The sequence below is a fragment of the Silene latifolia genome, chromosome 2 (genome assembly GCF_048544455.1).
Source record: "Silene latifolia isolate original U9 population chromosome 2, ASM4854445v1, whole genome shotgun sequence".
Lineage (NCBI taxonomy): Eukaryota > Viridiplantae > Streptophyta > Magnoliopsida > Caryophyllales > Caryophyllaceae > Silene > Silene latifolia.
In genome coordinates, this window is record NC_133527.1 from 8,577,445 (window position 1) to 8,601,299 (window position 23,855).

The following is a 23,855-nucleotide window of genomic DNA, read 5'->3' on the forward strand; positions in this document are numbered from 1 at the left end:
TCCTCGCTCCACGCCCATTATAACTTTTGTCACCATGCTCATACAAACTAGACCGGATAAAACCTGTAGAAGACAAGATATTTGTCCTCGTGATTAGGTATCTTCAACTCAATTCGTACCCAAACATGACCCGAAACTCAACTGATCCAACTTAACTCGTCCTACTTCCACAAACAATATATAAGGTAACCAAACTAAAGAAACCTAATCTATGAAATCAACATCTGATCTGAATCATGGTCAATACTCAAATCAGGTTTCCTAAACCCCAAACGAATTTCCTAAAATACAATGGACTTGAATCTTGATGTGTCTAAAATAAGAGTGTCATAGTTACTATCTATTCTCAATGAATAAGACGAGTTACAAAGGTGCGCATATATACACATACAATCGAGTATAAATCCCAGTTTTCTTACAACAACAACAACAACATCAGAGCCTTAATTTCAAAATGATTGGGGTCGGCTGACATGAATCATCCTTTAGAACCGTCAATGGGTGAACGCACAACTCAAAATGCGAATAGAAAAGGTAAAATGAAAAACAAAGGGAGAGTAAAAATGTAATGCAAGATCAAGGTAAACTTAGAGGTTTTAAAATCGAATTACGGATTTCTTTTATAAAGACTTAAAATTTAAATCGAGAGAAAGGATTAAAAAGATTTTGAAAACCGAAATAGAATTAGGGATCCGGAATGCCTTAAAAGTAAACCCAGTTTTCTTACCTAATCAAAAAAAAAAAAAAAAACCGAGTCTAAATCCCAAACGAATTTCCTAATTTTTTTTGATAAAATGTAAGTGTATATATATAAAAAAAAAAAGTCACCATATTATGGGAATGAGTTAAATGTCGGATTGACACTATAACCCGTCCCACACCATGACACCATACAACAACAGTCCACAAGCCCACTAAGGACGGTCAAACAAAAGGAGCAACAAAAGAAAATAAGACAACAAAACAGATCTAACAAAATCAAATTAATGTCGACTTAAACCTACAAAATTCGTCACTCTCAACGAGTGTAGCTGTACTGTACGGGCAGGCAAAGAACAGAGTTATTAGTTCGCAATTTACTTTTCGCATTTCCCATTCTGAGCAATGTATTTCGTGTAATATAAATAAGAGTCACAAAGTACCCTTTGGACAAACTTCTTTAATTTCTAAGGCACCCCTTGATCTTATTTTTTCCGACGTTTGGAGTTCTCCCGTTTTATCAATGGATTCATTTAAGTATTATGTCATTTTTGTCGACCATTTTACCCACTACATTTGGTTATACCCCCTAAAACGGAAATCCGACACTGAAACCGCGTTCCTTAAATTTCGTTCCATTGTTGAGAATTATTTTAATAAGCCCATTAAGCAATTTTATTCCGACAATGGTGGGGAATTTCGAAAATTAACGTCACACTTAAATCTCACGGGCATTAATCATTTAACGAGTCCACCTCATACACCGGAGCACAACGGATTTGCTGAACGTAGGCACCGTCATATCGTCGAAACGGGTATGTCTCTTCTTACTCACGCTAAATTACCTATTTCCTTTTGGCCTCACGCCTTTTCCACTGCCGTTTATTTAATAAATAGACTCCCTACCTCATCTCTTCAAAATTCCAGCCCCTTCACTAAATTATTCAACCAAATTCCCAATTTTTCAAAACTTCATGGATTTGGCTGTTTATGTTTCCCTTGGCTCCGACCTTATACGGATCATAAACTCCAACCCCGCTCCACTCAATGCGTTTTTATTGGGTACTCCACGACCCAAAGTGCCTATCTATGTCTTGACCCGCTCACTAATCGTATTTATACTTCCCGTCATGTTCGTTTTGTCGATGACCAATTCCCCTACAATGATATTGTCAAACTTACAGTATCTTCTCCTACCCTCACCTCTACTGACTGGTGCAATCTTGTCCTTCCCATCACCTCGACCCCACCTGCGCCCTCCCCCACGACACCCACTGCCTCGCCTTCCCCTACACCTGCCACGCCAACCACTCCCTCGCCCACCACCGAATCCATTCCCCCTTCATCCACCGAACCAGAACCCGCCTCTGCTTCTTCCCCTGCTTCTTCCCCTGCCTCTGCCCCGCCACCTCCACCACCTCCCCCGCCACCTCCCCGAGTTGTTACCCGTCTTCTCAACAACATCCGAAAACCTAATCCCAAATATGCCAACCTCACCACTGTTCCCACCCAATTTGTAACACCAACGACTGTAAAACAGGCCCTAATTGACCCGCTATGGCGCGCCGCTATGCAGGCTGAGTTCGATGCTCTTTCTCGCAATGAAACTTGGTCCCTTGTACCCTCTGGTGCTGCCCCGAATGTAATTGGTTGCAAATGGGTTTTTCGCCTCAAGTATAATCCCGATGGGAGCCTTAAGCAACACAAAGCTCGATTGGTTGCTAAAGGGTTTCATCAACGACCGGGTTTAGACTATACTGAAACCTTCAGCCCCGTCATTAAACCAACCACCATCCGTCTTATACTTTCCCTTGCTGTTTTACATGGTTGGTCGCTTCGACAGATCGATGTTAACAATGCCTTCTTGCAAGGCAGGCTAACCGAGGATGTATACATGGAACAACCATCAGGTTTTATAAATCCCGATTTTCCTTCTCATGTTTGTAAATTACGAAAAGCAATTTATGGGCTTAAACAAGCACCTCGTGCTTGGTTCAATGAGCTCAAAAATTACTTTATTTCATACGGGTTTCGCAGCTCCATGTCCGATCCGTCGTTATTTATTTATGATAAAACTAATATCTGTCTTTATGCCCTTGTTTATGTTGATGATATAGTTGTCACAGGTTCTCATCCCACTGAAATTAATAAGTTTATTGAAGCTATATCAGTGCGCTTTTCTCTCAAAGATCTTGGCTGTCTATCTTATTTTCTAGGGATGGAGGTCACTCCGACATCGGCAGGTCTCCACCTTAATCAGTCCAAGTATATAACCGATGTTCTTACCCGTTATGACATGCTCGATTGCAGTCCTTCTACTACCCCTATGCTCTCGTTCCCTCCCCTGTCTAGAGAGGATTCTAAACCGATTCAAGATGAGTCAAAGTACCGCGCTATTGTCGGAAGCTTACAATACCTTTCACTTACGCGTCCGGATATTGCTTTTCCAGTTAATAAATTGGCACAATTCTTGACGCATCCCACATCGAGTCACTGGTCTGCACTTAAAAGGGTGCTTCGGTTTCTCAAAGGTACAATTCACCACGGCATTCACTTACTTAAGAATACTCCCTTCAATCTTCATGCCTTTTGTGACGCGGATTTGGGAGGTGATCCTAATGATTTACTTTCGACCACTGGTTTTGTTGTGTTTATTGGTCAAAATCCTATATCGTGGTCGTCCAAAAAGCAAAGGGCTATATCACGCTCCTCTACTGAAGCGGAATTTAGAGCTGTTGCTAATACCACTGCGGAACTCTTATGGTTACGGTCTTTATTCAGTGAACTTGGCATTGTTGTCCCGTCACCCCTGGTTATATTTTGTGACAACTTAAGTGCTAAGAACTATTCCGACAACCCGGTTTTTCATTCCCGAATGAAGCATCTCGCATTAAATTTTCATTTTGTTAAGGAACAAGTTCACAGTGGGATCATTCGGGTTCAACATATTAATGGCGATGATCAAATTGCAGACACTCTTACTAAGCCATTGTCAAAAGCTCGGTTTTTATCCTTATCGTCCAAGATTGGTCTTACTCTTCGACCGTCCATCTTGAGGGAGCATGTTAGAGATACTAAGTCAGTCACTCCAAATCCCACGTGATTAATTGACTTAGTCATGTATTGAGTTGTTAAGCTAGTCAATAGTCTTATCTTATATCTCCTTGTTTATAGTTTCTGTTAACATTAATTTAGGAGCTTTAGTTAGCTTAGATTAAACCTATTTCTATAGTATATAAGCAACCTCCTGTAACCTGTAAATATGCAATATCAATATATAATTCCTTTCTCATACTTTACATTCGATTATAGATGATAAATAGCGAATGAATATAATGACATACCGAAATCTAAGAAATCGAAAAATGAAAAGAAGCCAATGTTAAAACTTTTGTATTACTGTCTAATTACAACTACAACTTACATTCAAAGCTGAAAAATTGATACAATAAAGACTAAGGAGCAGAACGTGCGCAATCGTCTGACTTGCTTTCGACAGAGCTGCAGTCGGTGACACGAGCTAAGATTTCGGGGTAAAAAGTTCATCTCAGAACAGTATGCAATAAAACCTCGATTGGTTCATCCTGGTTTGGCACCAACTGCTCTCAGTGAACTAACTTTGAATAAGTATCTCCAAATCATCGCGCATCATGATGAATCCTTATGGTTAAACTTCAACAAGAGTCTCGAGAAGCCTGACAACAGTTGACATGTTAGGCCTCGAGTCAAGCTCGTCTTGAATACACAGCCCTGCCATTTCTGCCACCTGAAATCCCAAACAGCCATTGTAAAAATAAAAAATTATTGAAAAATGTCGAAATTTTTTTTAAAACAAATGTACTAATTAACTAGCAAGAGAACCTTAGCCACTTGGTCTAGTGAAAACTCGCGGTTAAGCTTGGGATCAATGATTTGCTCCACATTCTCAGCACATAAAAAATAAGGGATTGCCTGTGATGAGAGTTTCGACCCTAAATTAACGGGTCATTTCAAGTTTCGGTTAAACGGATCTCGGGTTGAGATTTTATGGGTCTTGACCATGGAAAAAGCAGATCAAACGGGTCAGGTTTTCAGTTCCGGTCAATATATTTAACACCTCTAGGTGTTGGTCCTAAATTAGTAAGCTCTTTTGTTGTAACTTAGTCTTGGGTAACAGGTCAAGATTTTTGAGGATTTATGACCGTGAAAAAACGGTATAGGTTTTTGCAATTCTGGTCAATTTGGCAGATCTACATAATACTATGTAAACCAATAATGTTTAATTTGTTAATGGGGGAAAATCAAACTTAATTCTATTTTTTTTAATCATTATACAAAGTACAACTTTAGTTGCAAAACTGTTATTCGCGTTATTTAATATTTCCTCCATTTTTTTATCTTCTCATTTGCTTATTATGGTATCCAAGACAGAACTTCGACCATATTTCCGGACTTCTATTTGTTTTTTTTTGTCGAAAAAATATTTAGCAAAATATATATTGATAATAAGTAAATATTTTATTTTCAACATATTTACGATTAAAGTTCAAAAACTTTAGCCTTCAAAAAGCAAATGAGAAGATAAAAAAAAATGGTGTAAATATCAACAAATTTTAAAACAGACCGTGAATTTCACGGGTTTAAAACTAGTCAACATAGAATATTCTAAAAGATACTCCGTATTATTGAAATCAATAATAATATTATTTCGATTACGATATATATTGCCATATACCGTAATATTCCAACATTACTGCCGATCCAATTACTTAAATGAGTTAAAATGTCTTAATCGACTTTTATGTTGGATTCATGTCTTGTTACAAACTAAGTCGGGTCACTATTTGCTTATTGTTCAGATCATTAACCCTCACGACTTTTACTAGTTAAACTAACTGACATCTGTCACAAGATAAATCGGATATCCTAAGAGGCACCGAATTTCAAATTCTACTCATTATATTTGGTTGTTAGTAGTAGTCTAGTATAGAGTTGGCATAAAGGGTCGCGGGCCGGTGGGCGGCACGACCAGGCACGACCCACGGCACGGCACGGCCCGGCGAGAAAATCGAGGAAGCACGGGCACGGCACGACTGGGCTTGAGACGGGCTCCGACGCGATTTTCTTCAGAAATCCGTGCCTAGGCACGACACGGCCCAGGCACAGTGGAGCCCGGCACGCATAAGGCACGACGGGCTTGGCACGACCCGGCACGAAGAATGACCCGTTGATCATTATTTATTAAACAAAAAGTACATTAATATTTAATAAAATATACTCCCTCCTATTCATTTTAACCTTCCCCCTTTCCTTTTTCATCTATTCATATAACTCTCCCCCTTTCCTTATTTAGTAAAGTTTTATACTTATTTTAATCACCTTACCCCACAACAATACCTCACAATACTCATACTTTATCTTATTTTAATCACCTTACCCCACAACAATACTTATTTTAATCATCTTACCCCAAAATAATACCTTCCCTCTCTCCAATTACCTTACACCACCACAATACTTTACAATAAAATAATCCTACCCTTAATTTGCGTGCCCTTTTGAAAGGGGAAGGTTAAAATGAATAGAAGGGAGTATATTTAAACCATTAATTATCATTTATTAAACAAAAAGTACATTAATATTTAATAAAATATATATTTAAACCATTAATCATCATTTATTAAACAAAAAGTACTAAAAATATATCAATTATATAACTTTTTTTTTAAATAAAAAAAATATTAAAGCATATGGGCCGGCCCACGGACAAGGCACGAAAAGCCCATGGGCCTGGCACGGCCCGAGCACGAAAATGGTCGTGCTTTGAGCGGGTCGCGGAGTAGGTTTGGATAAGTGGGTCTGACACGGCACGGCCCGAGGAGCCCAATATCCGTGCCTGGGCCGGGCCAATTTTAAGGGAAGGCACGACGGGCCGGCACGCGGGCCGACCTAGCACGGCCCATTGCCTACTCTAGTCTAGTAGATATAGTTTTAGGAAATTTGTTCCTTATTTTGTAGCGCGTATCACGGCCATGTGATTTTATATTTGTATGAGGGTAGGTTTGGTGGTCTTGTTTCATAAACTACTAGTTTGAAAGTCCTTACTTTGTACGAGTTAATAATCTTGATTATTTTAAAACTAATTATAGAACATTATCGAATAGGTGTTTTGAAGTTTAAATCCGGGTGTCACATATTTCTAACAAAAAATGAAATATCTTAATACCTTATGGTCTCTTAATACGTACTTAATTCTAAGCATTAAGTAGCCTCTAAAGCTTTGTTATCTCGAATTCTAGCAAAATTATAAGCGTAAAGGAATCAGAGTGCTTTAATAGCCATTATGATTAATATAAAGACATGTGTGAAATTAATGAATAGTTTACATTTGCTGTATTTTGTGAGGGGGAATAAAGCAAATGTAAACTATTGACTAGGACGAAGGGAATATATATTTTGTTTGAACCATATAGTTACCTTTGAAATATGGACAATTTACTTACACATGTCGTGCTTTTATATTAGTCATTTCAAATTTTTTTTGTTCAATTAATAAGATTATCTTACATAATAATAATAATAATAATAATAATAATAATAATAATAATTAATCTTCTAATTATTGATACACATAATTCATTTTTATGTTATTTCTTTCGCAAAGCACATGTAATGTATACTCCTATGATCATTTTATTGCTATCATTCCACCGTAAAGGCGTACAGGATAAACCCATTTATGTTTTTGGCCACTATAAGAAAACATACAATTGAGTGACAACAAAATTATAGTTTGTTAAATTTTAATTTTAACAGTTAATAATAGAAACTCTTAAGAGCTCTCTTTCAGAATAGTTAAGTGACTCAAAAGATTTTGGGTTGATTCCCAAATTTCAAGGATGACTTCTATTTATAATCATAAAATCACCCTACCTTATGCTAATCTTTCAATGTGGGACAATTCTATTATTTATGCGTAGTATATTCCCAACACCTCCATTATTTTTCAACGTGGACAAATAACATACTAAGAAATACACCATCTTTTTCACACCTAGCTCGACATCTAACCCGAATCCCGAAATATGAACAATTGCTACTCATTATATCTAATAGTAGTTATATTTAATAATATGAGCAAATATATACTATATGTTAATATTCGTACGTTCAACATCCAATCCGATTAATAATGAGCAAATACTAACAAACTAAACTTATCTCGAGTCTAAATTTCTTCGCACGTATATAGTTAACATTTGTGCAATTTTATCTTATTTCTAACAAACTAATCTTATTTACAGTTCAAGGTTTTTCTTACGTATAAAATTACCATTTTTTTCTTATAAATATTAAGTAGTTTTTAAAGATTGGACTCTCTAGATAAAAAAAATGTTAAAACATGAAAAATTACCTGAAAAATTAACATTAATGTAAGTTACTTTTAAAGTCTCTTATATAATAAGTATACTACTGATGTATGTTCGTTATTTAAAAATCCAGCTTAAAAATTAAAAAATAAATAATTTATTGCTAAACTACTAAATTTGAGTAGAAAAGGATTCCTTGATGAAGACATATACATGAAGCCTCCAGAAGGATATACAATGCCATCTGGTCAGTGTTGCAAGTTAAAAAGGTCACTTTATGGCCTAAAGCAAGCATCTAGGCAATGGAACAAAGAATTAACAAGGTACTTCCAGAGTATAGGTTTTGAGCAATCAAGACATGATTATTCACTTTTTACAAAATTTGAGGAAAAGAGTAACCATTTTACAGTTGCTCTCATATATGTTGATGATGTCCTTCTTACTGGTACATCAGAAGACCTCATCAAACAAGTCAAGGAAGGTTTAAATTCAACATTCACTATCAAGGACCTGGGTCACATTAGATATTTCTTAGGCTTAGAGATATCTAGGAATAATACAGGCTTATTGATAAATCAAAGAAAATACATTTTGGACATTTTAAAGGATTTGCAAATGGAGAATTATTCCACAGTCTTATTTCCAATGCAGAGGGGTCTCAAACTTTCTACTGATTCTGGTGATTTAATAGAGCAACCTGATCAGTATAGAAGGTTGGTTGGTAGGCTGCTTTATCTCAATATGTCTAGGCCAGACATATCATATGCTGTACAACATCTAAGTCAGTTCCTTAGTGAACCAAGGGTACCACATATGGCAGCAGCAATGCATGTGGTTAAGTACCTCAAGTCAACTATTAATACAGGTCTCTTCTACAGTTCAGATTCTGATTTGGCATTAGCAGCCTATTCTGATGCAGACTGGGGGCAATGTGCATTCAGTTGCAAATCCCTCAGTGGTTACTGTATTTTTCTTGGCAAAGCACTTGTTTCATGGAAAACCAAGAAAAAGCCAACTGTAAGTAAAAGCTCGGCTGAGTCAGAATATAGATCAATGTCCTATACAACCTCAGAGATGGTATGGCTGGACAGAATTTTGATGGATTTAAGAGTTCAAGTACCTAAACCTATACCTTTAATGTGTGATAATAAAGCTGCACAACATATTGCACTTAACCCAGTTTTTCGCGAGAGAACAAAGCACTTGAGTATCGACTGTCACTTCGTGAGGGACAAGCAACAAGAAAGATTCCTGCAGACTCAACATGTACAATCAAAACTTCAGCTAGCAGATCTGATGACAAAGCCATTAGGTGCAGATCAGCATAGATTTTTCTCTCTCAAGCTTGGACTACAGTTTCCAGAAGGTCAAGCTTGAAGGGGGGCTATGGACAGGATTAAGTTAGTTAGTTAACAACCTAATTGGTTAGTCAAAGTTAGTTAAGAGTTGGTCTAAGTTAGTTACAAGTTGTAATCAAAGATTAGTTGCTACTAGTATAAATACCCTGTCCTATCATCATTGTAACATAAGATTCTAACAATAATAATTTCAGTTTATACTTCAACAATATAGTTTCATAAAAACAAACCCCGCCTACATCACATGGCGACGACAAGACAGCCTTATTCTTGGTGCCCTCATCGGTACTATTTCAGAAGATAAAACTGAAGTAGACTATCCAGCTTTGGGAAGTATTGTCAGTGCAACTTCCTCCTAAAAATTATGGGATGTCATTGCCACTGAATATGAATATTGCTCTAGATATGATTTACACAGTTGGTAATAATGTATCAAAAATATGAGTATCTGACTAAGGAACTAAGAATTATGGAATAAATTTTATTTTCTACTCCCTCTTATTCGCTATAATGTTCCCTCTTTCCCGAAACGGATTATTCAAGTAATGTTTCTCTTTTCTTTTTTGGTAACTTTTACTCTTATTTTATTCATCCCTCTCTCCTATCATCAAACCCCACACAACCCTTTTACTCATATTTTATTACTTTTCTAAATGTTTTGGCCCCACAACTCCTTATTTAATTCCTAATAATTCATCTCTCTTCTAACACCAATCCCACCAATGTCCTTTATTCATTTTTAATAGTATTCCTTAAGTATCGTGCCAAAGACAAAGGGGAACATTATAACGAATTGGAGGAAGTATTTCGTTAAATTACAATGTTGTTATATTTATATCAAGTCATTCAATTATGTCCTTGGAGTCAATCATTTGTTTTCATGTAAATTTGCGACTATTTTTGATTACGTGTCCCATTATACTTCATAGATTTTGTCACCACGTTCCTACAACACGGAACGGGCAAAACAAACCCAACCAAAATCGTACCTAATAAACAAGTGAACACAAACATGACTGGAACTCGACCAACTTCCACAAAAACAACTGCTAAGCCACAAATACCTGAGCTTTGAAATCAGCATCTGAATCATGATCAACACCCAAATCAAGCTTTTAAACAACAGCTCCTTGAGAAGTAGCTAGGTAAGCATAATTAATAAACCCAACTATAACTATAAGATGTTTGTATTGCAATGAATAAATTTACAAAGAGTTGTATCCTATTTATACTACTAATGACCTAATAGATGGAGTCATATACAAGAAGGCTATATTTACAATTTATGGAAAAATATATTACAATTATATACTCGAGTTATTTGTTGCAGATTGTGACTTGATTTGCTTGCTTGAGGAAGATATGGAAAGTATGGGAGATATTGATGATATATCGTTAATACGCCCCCGCAAGATGGACGTAGGTGGGAGGAGTCCAATCTTGTTACGTAGATCATGAAAACGAGGCTTGGGCAGTGGCTTAGTAAGAGCATCGGCCATTTGATATTTACTTGCGACGTGTTGTATGCGAATGTGGCCGAGCTGAAGTTGTTCTCGAACAAAGTGAAAAGAGAGAGCCATATGCTTCATGCGAGAATGAAAGACGAGATTTTTTTTTTTTTGAGAAAAGATCATTATCATTAATAAAAAGTCATACGACATCTACAACATATGCCAAGCTCAATCGGATACAAATCGGTTACAACCATAGGAAATAAATTCTTGTTCAAAGAATGAAACACTGCAACAGAGTCTCTATCATCGATTCGCCGCAAAAGGCTTTCATCCATAAGAGGGTCTCCGAATCTTCCTTAACGAGTATCCATTTATTCTGACGTGATTGATTGTAGCCATGAATTTGACAAAATATGTAAAACCATATAACGATCTATAACAACGCTGATCTTCTGCTGACTTATTAGAAAACTGCAAATGAACCAGAAAACAAAAGCTCTCAAACTGAAAGAAGGACACCACCGATAGACGGGGACAGAGCCCTCAGAAAGAGAGATGAAACAAAAACGAAAGCGGAAATTAAACAAAAACATAAATGAAACAAAGCGGAACACAGGAGAAGAAAAACGGAAGCCACCGCCTCCCTACCAACCCACAACACCGTCAGATCCAAGCACCACCCTGCCACACCATCTCAACAAACTCGTCCGATAAGACCCGAACAACCCACATACACCACGCAGACCGAGAGGAACGGGCAGACCCGTGCGATCCAGAACCGGGTGTGGGTAAGAAAGAGAAGGAGGGTTAATCGGAAGGGAGGAGACGGGTCACCGGAGAAAGGTCTTGAGAGACCCCATTCCCGGCGACATGGTAGGGGGTTGATGGGGGCGGTGGGAGGAAGGACGAGAACGGCGGCAACAAAGGGGGAGGATTTAGGGTTTTGTTTTTTAGAGAGAAGGGGGGGAGAAAACTAGAGAGAGATATTATCACAGTAAATTGCAGGCGGCTTTGTGACGTGAATGTGCAACTCAGTAAGAAGATTTCGAAGCCATAGAACATCAGTAGTGACATCTGCAACAGCCCGGAATTCAGCCTCAGTCGTGGATAGAGCAAGACTTCATTGTTTTTTGGAAGACCAGGAGATGGGATTGCGGCCAAGATAGGTGATGTAGCCGGTTGTAGAGAGGTAGTGATCCTTATCACCCGCAAAGTCAGCATCACAGAAGACATGTAAACACAAAGGAGAGTTGCGATAGAGTTGAATGCCGAAGGTTTGAGTGCCCTGGAGATATCGAAGTAATTGTTTTAGAGCAGACCAGTGATTTGTGGTAGGATGATGGAGAAATTGTGCAAGTCGATTTGTAGTAAAGGTAATATCTGGTCGAGTAAGTGACAGATACTGAAGACTACCGACAATAGCACGATAGTTCGAATGGTCGTGAAGGGGTTTATTGTCTTCACGGACAAGATGACAATCGGCTGCCATAGGTTTAGAATTTGGTTTTGCATTTGACATATTTTATTTTAGGAGTAGGTCATGAATATATTTGGATTGGTTTAGGTGAAGACCGAGTGAATTTGGTATGACTTTAACGTCTAGGAAATATGAGAGCGGTCCAAGATCTTTAGTGGAAAATCGTTTCGCTAATTGGTCGATAAAAGATTGTAAATGATGATGGTTTGGTCCTGTAACGATTATATCGTCAACATAGACAAGCATGTATATTCGAATGGTATTGGTTTTTAAAATAAATAGTGATGAGTCTGAGATGGATTGTTTAAAACCTGTACAAGATATTTGTCCTCGTGATTAGGTATCTTCAACTCAATTCGTACCTAAACATGACCCGAAACTCAACTGATCCAACTTAACTCGTCCTACTTCAACAAACAATATATAAGGTAACCAAACTAAAGAAACCTGATCTATGAAATCAACATCTGATCTGAATCATGGTCAATACTCAAATCAGGTTTCCTAAACCCCAAACGAATTTCGTAAAATACAATGGACTTGAATCTTGACGTATCTAAAATAAGAGTGTCATAGTTACTATCTATTCGCAATGAATAAGACGAGTTACAAAGGTGCGCATATATATACACATACAACCGAGTATAAATCCCAGTTTTCTTACCTTATCAAAAAAAAAAAAACTGAGTCTAAATCCCAAACGAATTTCCTAATTTTTTTTGATAAAATGTAAGTGTATATATATATAAAAAAAAAAAAAGTCCCCATATTATGGGAATGAGTTAAATGTCGGATTGACACTATAACCCGTCCCACACCATGACACCATACAACAACAGTCCACAAGCCCACTAAGGACGGTCAAACAAAAGGAGCAACAAAAGAAAATAAGACAACAAAACAGATCTAACAAAATCAAATTAATGTCGACTTAAACCTACAAAATTCGTCACTCTCAACGAGTGTAGCTGTACTGTACGGGCAGGCAAAGAACAGATGTTCCACGCTCTCCGGTGCTGCCCCACACGGCACACACATAACAGGTATCATCATCATCGCAAATCCCCAACTTATGACAGCAAAGCAAAAAATAAATTCAGGTCCTACCGGGAGTCGAACCCAGGTCGCTGGATTCAAAGTCCAGAGTGCTAACCACTACACCATAGAACCGATTTGACTTTCCTAATTGATGCACACAATAATATCGAATATACAATATATATCAATAAGGATTTCATATCTAAGAAATAAACTAACACTCACCCCAACAGCCTTCAGCTAAAACATGATGTAGTTTTGAGATATGACATGAATTTTATCAAGTAACACCTCCTGTAAACAGAATCTTGATTGCATTCGATTATTGATGATAAATAGCGAATGAATATAATGACATACGGAAATCTAAGAAGTCGAAAAATGAAAAGAAACCAATCTTAAAACTTTTGTATTACTGTCTAATTACAACTACAACTTACATTCAAAGCTGAAAAATTGATACAATAAAGACTAAGGAGCAGAACGTGCGCAATCGTCTGACTTGCTTTCGACAGAGCTGCAGTCGGTGACACGAGCTAATATTTCGGGGTAAAAAGTTCATCTCAGAACTGCTCTCAGTGAAATAACTTTGAATAAGTATCTCCAAATCATCGCGCATCATGATGAATCCTTCCTGTCAGCATCTCTAAAAGAACAACACCAAAACTGTACACATCACTCTTCTTAGTTATTTCCCCTGTTGTGGCACACCTGGTTTCGAAAAGGAGAAGATTAAATGATGTTTGTAAATCATATAGACGGAAAAATGTGTTGAATCGCCAACATGACATTGAATGTACTATAGTTAGAGGGCATACTCAGGGGAGTCATAGCCATACGATCCAGGTGCTCTAGTTGAAATAGTACGAGCTGCATTATCGTCTGTCAACGTACTGGTCAAGTTGAAGTCACCAATTTTTGATATGAAATCATCAAACACAAGAACGTTGCTCGATCTAACATCACCGTGAACAATAGATGGTTTCACCTCCTCGTGGAAGTACTCGAGACCTTTGGCAGCACCATATACAATTTTATCCCTCTGAGCCCAAGTCAGAACAGGTCCTGGCTCTGCACCCTCTAGTCCTTTCCTTCTTATCCCATGAAAACTTAAAATTAAGTAAAAATAAACACAAATATTTCTTTTGGCGTTAACTAAGAATATTTCCGATCCTACAGGCAGCTGAGACAGTCACAGTCGCGTACCAAAGATAATTTGTTAGGTAAAAAAATTGGGATTTTTCATTTGCAAGAGTCGGGGAATTAATGTAGTACCGTATAATACATCAGGTAAGGAACCGAGAGTAGCATACTGATAAACCAAGTATATGTTATCTTCTTCCATACAATAACCCAATAGTCCTGTTAAATGCTCGTGGTTTAATGCAGATACCACTGACAACTGCAACAAACAACCAACGACAAAAACAATTTTTTTTTTTTTTTGAAATCCCAAAAGTGGGTTACTCATTCATTAATATCAGAATCAACCAACGATTGAGCCATACAAGGTAAGTTTCCGGCCCAACTGTTCCTACCATAATGCATCGAATCCCAGTGAGCTAATTCGTGCGCTACTCTATTGTACTTTCTATTAACCATATCTCATCAAATTAGGAAAATATTAATTGATTATGTAAATAATGTAATTTAGGAAAACTATCTTTGTAATTATCTACCCTATACCTAATTGTCATCCTCCTGTAAAGCTATATATACCATTGTATCTCTCTTTAATGAAATACAATTCATTCATAACAACCTCAAGTCTTATATGGTATCACACGGCCACCGATCCAAACACTTGCTTCTGCCCCGCCGTAGCACCTCCTTCAAACGACAGTCACCCTCTTCAATCCTCACCATGTCAGGTAACAACATCAACAACGAAATCGTGGTCCCAAACCCCCACGACTCAACCAAACCCCTCACTTCTCTCAACCTCAACCATTGCATCAAATTGAATGCGCTTAACTACACGGCATGGCGCTTTCAATTGGCGAACAAACTCTTTGGCTTTAGCCTTCTCGGTTTATCAATGGAACTGAGACACCACTCTCACAAACCATTACCGGTGAGGACAAGCTTGAGAAACCAAACCCGGCTAACCTAAGTTGGCTCAAGCAAGACGGTCTTATTCTTGGAGCCCTTATGGGCACCCTTACAGCCGCCTTACAACCTCTCATAGTAAGAGCAAAAACCGCAAAAGAGGCATGGGATATCCTTGCCAAAACCTACGCTAACCCATCACGAGCACACATAATGCAACTCAAAGAACGATTTGATTCCATAGTGAAAACCACGGATCAAAACATCTCCGATTACATGAACTCTATCAAAGTTTGTGTAGACCAACTTGCCCTTATGGGAAAAATCCTAGACCTCGAGGATGTTATAGCCCAGGTTCTAAAAGGCCTCGACTACGCATCCTACAAACCCGTGATAACCACTGTTCGTGCAAGAGACACGCCTATCACCTTTGAGGCACTTCATGAGAAGTTACTGCAACATGAACTTCTCATGAAGCACGAAACACCAACCACTCAAAACCACTTCGCACCATCAGCAAATCCGGCCTATCGTCACCACCATAACAACCGTGGCACTTCTCGCCAGCAACCAGCCACCACATACCCGCAACCTACTCACCAGAACAACCCTCCCAATGCGGCTGCCCCACGCCCGTTCAAAGGTCGATGCCAATGGTGTCGAGAAACGGGTCATGTGATTTCCAATTGTCCCTATTTCAAGAAGCTCTACCCAAAAATTGTCTTTCCTGAACCCCAATACCGCCAACACCATGCAACACCCCAAGCTCACCTCGCCAATTATGGCAACCCGTCACCAAACCCGAATTTTCTACTCGACAGTGGTGCCTCACACCACCTCACCCATGACTTGGATACCGTTGCTTTCCATTCTCCATATGACGGCCTAGACGACCTCATCATTGGTGATGGCTCCGCACTTCCTATTGAGAATACAGGTTCCTTCACAATGCACCATCTTAAATTTAATAATGTACTTCATGTTCCGAAAATTTCCCGTAACATAATTTCTATCTCGCAACTATGTAAAGACAATAATGCTTATGTTGTTTTCTCAAATGATTTATTTTTTGTGAAGGATATCCAAACAAAGAAGACCCTTCTTCAGGGCCAAGCCAACCAGGGAGTGTATGAATGGCGCCCACCGTCAACTATTGGACTCGTCGCCGTCAAAAATAGAGGAACCACGCCGATTTCGTGGCACCATAAGTTAGGGCATCCTACATATGATGTACTCAAACTTATTAATAAAGATTTTTCATTTCCGCTTACACATTACGATAATTGTCATGTCTGTAGCATTTCCAAAAGCAAAAAGCTTCCATTCTCGACCTCCACCTTCACGTCTAATGCACCCCTCGACCTATTATTTTCGGACCTCTGGACCAGTCCCGTATTATCTCGCGACCACTACAAATATTATGTTATATTTGTTGATTATTTTACTAAATATGTCTGGCTATACCCGCTCAAACGTAAATCCGAAACCACTCAAGTTTTTACACAATTTAAAGCTTTAGTTGAAAAATATTTTAAACGACCAATTCGTCGCTTCTTTTCTGACAACGGAGGCGAATACGTTAAATTAAATCATTCCCTCCTAAATGAAGGGATATCACATAACACCTCCCCACCCCATACGCCAGAACATAATGGCTATGCAGAAAGACGTCACCGACATATCGTAGAAACCGGTCTCGCATTATTAAATCACGTTGGACTATCGACTACCTACTGGTCGTTCGCATTTAGTACAACCGTTTACCTCATTAACAGACTCCCTACAAAAACCTTAAATGGAGAGTCCCCTTACTTCAGACTACATAATATAAAACCCGACTATGCTAAACTTCACAATTTCGGTTGTCTATGTTATCCTTGGCTCCGACCATATACCAAACACAAATTAGAAGTGTAACACTACGGATTTTGTTAAGTTGTATACTCGACCGAGTAGAGCCTACTCGGCCGAGTAGTAAATTGTGGAGCCTGTTTTGGTTCTGCCGAGTATGGAGAATACTCGACCGAGTAGATGACACTCGGCCGAGTATAGCGTTACTCGACCGAGTATCCGGTCTGGCGAATGTTATTTTATCGGTTTGATTAGGGAATGTTAGGGTTATTTTATATTCGACGTCAGTTTCTAAAACATCACTTCCAACCCTAATCATTTGACGATCACTCCCTAATCATCCCCTAATCTCGTTGTGTGTGCAAATCGTCATGATCCTTGCGTGTAGTCTCTTATTCTACTGTTCGTAAGTTTCATTCCCTTGTCATTTGTATTCTTTTGGGGTTACTGTATGTATGGAATTGGGGGAAATGGGATTGTACAATGTGTAATTGTATTATGTGATTATTGTTGTAGGTGACGATGTGATATTTGTTATGCATTTGTATGGTTGATTGCAGCGTAAGCGGATTGCGAAAAGGTAGGGTTTCTCCTACTCAGTACTGTTAATTGATTGAGATTGCATATGTTCATAATTGTTGTTATCTGCTGATCATCGGAGGATGGGTGTTGTGGAGACTGTGTTGGTGTGGTTGTGTTGTGACGGTTGTGGTGTTGTGACAGCAGTGATGCTGTGTGTGTGTGATTGTGGTGGGGTCACTTGCGGGAGTGGCTTCACACCCTAGTTCGCCCTCCGTGGAACCCGTCACGGGAGGGGATGTGCACATTAAGGGACAGGGATTGTTAGTCGCTCGTTGATGAGCTGGACTAGGTGGGGATGGGCTGCGGTCACCCATCGCGGCGAGGATTTACCTTGCGATGGGTAATGCAGCGGGGCTACACACTTCGGTGTGTAGTCGGTTACTGTGTGAGATTGATGATCAGTTGGTGGTAATGTTTGTTGTCTTATATTGATTGAGTAGTACTGACCCCGTGTTGTTGTTTTGTAAAACCTGCGGTGATCCATTCGGGGATAGTGAGCAGATTGTGACAGGTGATACATTTATTGAGCTTGGGGCAGTCATGGAAGAGTCACCATGCTGGATTAGATGACACCATCACGAGCCTTAGTTATTGTTTTGGTAGTTGTTGCCTTTTTGGATAATTCGATTATTAGATTTTGGAGGCTATGTAACTTTTATAACTACCGTACATTAATAAATGTGTTTGGACTGTTGTTTTTGATATATACTAACCTCGGGCAACCGAGATGGTAACAACCTTTCATGCTGGGGTAGTCCTGGTAAGGTACCTTGGTATGAGGGGGTGTTACAAAGTGGTATCAGAGCCGACGATTCCGGCACCTAAAACAAATGAACCCAATGAACTTAGGGAGTCTAAATAAAATGAACTCGGGGAGAGTTGTTTGGAGCTGCCGCAAAGACTTGGGAGACGTCCTGAAGTCGCATTAAGGCCCTTACGATCTCAAGCCGGTCACATGGGGGGGAAACTGTTGTATGTTTGAGTCATGTGAGTTTGATATCTATAGTTTGAATCTTGTGCATAGTTGGATGAAATGATGAAAGAAGTGGAATGTGATTGTTGTTGAAAGATGCATCGAGGATTGTTGATGTTAAACTTTGAGCATGAATATGTTGGCATGTTAAGTGTTGGAACATGGTAAAATATGAAAGGTGGATTGTGAAATTGTATCTGGTTAATATTGAGCATGAAGAATGTGATCATGTTACATGTTTAATACAATGTTGAATATGAAGTATGGTAGTGATACATGTGCATATGAACATGATAATTTTAATGTTTGATTGTTGGTAGAAGCATGTGATTAAGGTCATGTATCTATATATGTGAATGTCGTGTTTAATTTTAATGTAAGTATGATAAAAGTGCCTCTATGTACTGGTTTCTTGAAGTATTGAGTTGTTGTTGTTGCCTTTTGCATGTTCAAATTGTTTTGGTTGAGAAAATTTGATTTGTATGAAAACCGATTACGGAAGGGTTGTCTTAAGACTGTCATAAGTCGAGTTCTAGAAATGATATGGATGTGATTCCAAGTTGAGGTGATAGCTTGTCTTCTTACGATTCTAACGATAGGTCACACGCCCAGAATGACCAATTAACGAGTGAGATATGACTGTTTTACGAAAACTGGACGGTGCTGAGAACTGCGCCGATACTCGACCGAGTAGTCCCTACTCGGCCGAGTATCTTTTATACTCGACCGAGTATTCCATATTCGGCCGAGTAATCTCTCTGTGATAATACTGTTTAGCGTCTGGAGTCGTGAACTCGGCCGAGTAAGGTCTACTCGGCCGAGTATTACCAATACTCGACCGAGTAATCCTTCTGCGACAATTGAGTTTGCTTCTGGAGTCGAAACTCGACTGAGTAATATAGTACTCGACCGAGTGACTTATACTCGACCTAGTATGTTATGTACTCGACCGAGTACCTCACCGTGCGGCCACTTTGAGTCGGTGGCTATGTTCTTACTTTTGTTTTGAGCCGGTGGCTATGTTTTTACATTGTTTTGAGTTGTAGGGTATATACACATGTATGTTTTGAGTCTTAACACTTTCTTTTATATGTGAGACGGTCTTGATACGTAAGTTACCGGAAGTTATGACATGGAGAATGACGGCTTATGAGGGACATGTGTTGGGTAAGGAAGACATGTGTTAATGTGGTCGTGAAGGATAGTGGAAAAAGAAAAGCGAAGAATGATGAGCTAATCGAGGTAAAGAGCATGTTTTGTAAGATAAGGTGAGTGATATAGTCGTGTGTTGAGTAATATAAAGTAAGTATATATGGGCAAAGGTAATGTAAGTTTAAAGAAGCATGAGAATGAAATATTGAGATAAGGGATACGAATAGTGGCATATTTGGATGTGTAAGGATTTATGGAGGAAGACAGCTAGGATAGAGTTGCTTAAGGATATATGTAATGGAAGGTTGTGGTAAGAAGATAGGAAAGAGAGGTATATAGAGAACTTAAAGGAAGTTATATCGCGATATGGATTTGTAGATAGTGGCTAAGTTTTGGAAGTTGGAATATCAAGGGGTGAGCCTAGTGTGTAATTCTTTGGACAAACGGTAGGAAGGGAATTTTGGTTTCTAGAGATGCGAAAGGGAGATACTACTAATTGAAGAGTAACTATTAGTGCGTGGACTTGATGGTGACAAGGGTGAGTGTGAAGCAAGATGAGAGATGATAAATGATAAGAAGAATGATAAGATATTGATATGAATTAATGAAATTAGAGTTGTGGAGCTATGGAAAATAAACAAATGACTAAAGAGTTAGGTAGAAAGGGAAAGGAGATGACTTATTATTTGGCATTATTGAGTAAAAGGAGGGAAAGAGGGATGGAAGTAAGTTGAGAGAACGTTGACCGGAGTTAAGGAGCATGAAGGTAGGAAATTATAAAATGTACAATATCTCCACTAGAAGGTGTGAGTTAATGGTTATATAAGAGAGCAGGATGACGTGTTAGCCGTGAGATTCGAGGTATTAAGGGAATAAGGAGCTTGTAGAGTGTTTGCACGATCTGAGATTTTCGTGGAGAGTTAGGTAGCGATATGATAAAGGATAGACTTGGGAATAATGTTGAGGTATGTTTTGTTGATGGATTGGGTGTTCGTATTTGGGATGATAACCAAAGAGAGGAAACAGATTGTTATATGAAGAAGTGATAGTAAGAGAGTAGTCACATGAAGGATGTTGGTGTCATAGTAGTGTCACTAGTGGCTGAGGATGATGTTACTTTGGGGAAGTTAGTTGTTCTAATGAGGTTGATTTTGTGGAGGTGGTTAGTATGTTTGGTTGTGAGGAAATATAAGATGTGGATATACGAGGTGTTCGCTGGAAGTTGAATACTGATGTTATGGCTACATTTGCCGGAGGGGTGATAATTGTGTGTAAGAGAAGATATGTTAGGAAGGGCACCTGACTTAAGTCCGGATAAGAGATATTCATTGTCAAGTGGTAACTTACGTGATCAGGATTGACTAGTTGGATGTGATTATGGGTCTATGATGTGTATAAATGTTTGTGTGAGGTTCTGACCTCACGAGAAGCGGTATGGTGTGATAGTCATAGAGTTGTTATATGAATGTTTGTGATATATGTTGGGTACGACGATCTAATGGAATAAGGTTAAAAAGGTAATAATTTGATTGATCTGGCATGGATAGTTAAAATTGTAGGTGTATTGATGATACATGTTTATTCCGTGAAAGGGTATGGATGATATGCATGAGATTCTTGTATGTTTATTCCGTATAATATGTTGTGTTATGATCAAGTAAAGCAGTTTTGAGTAAGTTTTCTTGTCCGGAGAGTTATACTGAGTCAGCGTTTGTGAGAATTATATGTGGGTGTGATGTTTATCGATGTGGTTGTTGTGCCTCGGGTGGTGATCCGGGCACGGTACTTCGTGTTGTGATGCGGGCATTTTCGCGCTGCGGTGCGGCTGTTGGTGGCGGTGTTGCGATGCCATCACCCGTTGTGGCGGAGTATACGAGGTGGTTACAATTTTAGTTTTGAAAGTACAGACCAGTTATGCACAGATTGTTGTTTTGTTGCTGTTGTTTCTTGTGAGTTTCGGTTAGACATGTAGACTGTTGTTTTGTTTGTTGATGTTTTCTTTACTAGGTTAAGTTTGGGAATGAGGGTAGACTATGATATTAAATAGAGTTGTATATGTTTTCGTTGTTGTCATGGTATAGTGATATTCTGATGATGGGACACGGTTGTGAGAGGTTGTTACAGTAATTTTGATCTTGTTCTAGATAAGGCTTTGGTAGACATGGTAATGGCAAGCGATTCGTGGAACATGTGTGGTAATGATCTGATATATGCAGGTGGTTCATAATCCTTTGTTGAGACAGCGAGTGTAGGGTGTTGGGTAATTAGTGTCGTGTTAAGTTATGTATGAGTCTTGCAAAAATGAAAGAAAGGAACTTGAGGATCTAGTGTGAGTGTACGTAACAATTGTGGATCATGAACTATGCTTTTGGCGATAAGAGTTTTATATAGTTTATATAGAGAGGTATGTCATGTTGCGATAATGTGGAAGAGTGAGAGTGTTTGTTATGATCGGGATTGTGTGGTATTGGTTAGATGGAGTGCAGAATGAGTTGAGGTATGAGAACTGTTTAAGTAAGAGAGCCTTGGATATAGGAATAGTAAGTGTTTAGATTATAGGCGGGTATCTTTCACATGTGGTGGTGATGAAGATAATGAGAGGTATAGCTAAGGATCTAGTATTAGTGAGTTACGAGGACGTAACATGTGTCTTAAGAGGAGTAGGATGCGGCAAAGAGCGTTTGAGGGTTGTGCATGTCGTAATATTATTGGACGGAGAGTGTTGGTGTAGCATAAGGAATGGATGGGTACATATAGTGGTTGATAGTGTTAAAAGGTCATGGCTGTGCTTGTAGTAGTTCGATGTTTAGGAGTGTGAGAATTTTTCGATAGTGTTGATAAAAGTGAGTGATGATATTTATGAGTTCGAGAGTTTTGGCAGCTGGATGATGATGTTGATGAGTGTGAGTAAACTTCGAGGACGAAGTTCCTTTTAAGAGTGGTAGAATACAACATTCCGTTTTGATGGTTGATTTTTTCTTTTGTGGATTGTCTTGGTATTGAGTGCTATTGAGTGTTATGGAAGTGAGACAAGATTGGAAACATTATTTTGTGGTTATTCGATAATGTTATGGAGTCAGTATTGGGAGCCTATGCTATAGTTGAGACGATATCGTGAGCCATGTTGTGGAAGGAAGAGTGGTTTATGGAGTTAGTGTTAGATGTCCATGTTTTATAGGTTGGGTTGGAACTTCGGGGACGAAGTTCTTTTTAAGGGGGGAAGATTGTAACACTACGGATTTTGTTAAGTTGTATACTCGACCGAGTAGTGTTAATTGTGGAGTCTGTTTTGGTTCTGCCGAGTAATACTCGGCCGAGTATGGAGAATACTCGACCGAGTAGATGATACTCGGCCGAGTATAGCGTTACTCGACCGACTATCCGGTCTGGCGAATGTTATTTTATCGGTTTGATTAGGGAATGTTAGGGTTATTTTATATTCGACGTCAGTTTGTAAAACATCACTTCCAACCCTAATCATTTGACGATCACTCCCTAATCATCCCCTAATCTCGTTGTGTGAGCAAATCGTCGTGATCCTTGCGTGTAGTCTCTTATTCTACTGTTCGTAAGTTTCATTCCCTTGTCATTTGTATTCTTTTGGGGTTACTGTATGTATGGAATTGGGGAAAATGGGATTGTACAATGTGTAATTGTATTATGTGATTATTGTTGTAGGTGACGATGTGATATTTGTTATGCATTTGTATGGTTGATTGCAGCGTAAGCGGATTGCGAAAAGGTAGGGTTTCTCCTACTCGATCGTTAATTGATTGAGATTGCATATGTTCATAATTGTTGTTATCTGGCGATCATCGGAGGATGGGTGTTGTGGAGACTGTGTTGGTGTGGTTGTGTTGTGACGGTTGTGGT

General features: G+C 38.8%; 1 non-coding gene across 1 annotated transcript; it reads right to left on the minus strand.

Moving 5' to 3' along the window:
* Positions 1-13,435: 13,435 nt before the first annotated feature.
* On the minus strand, positions 13,436-13,507 carry TRNAQ-UUG (transfer RNA glutamine (anticodon UUG)). Its single transcript has one exon. It is a non-coding gene; the product is annotated as a tRNA-Gln (tRNA).
* Between the last annotated feature and the right edge of the window lie 10,348 nt (positions 13,508-23,855).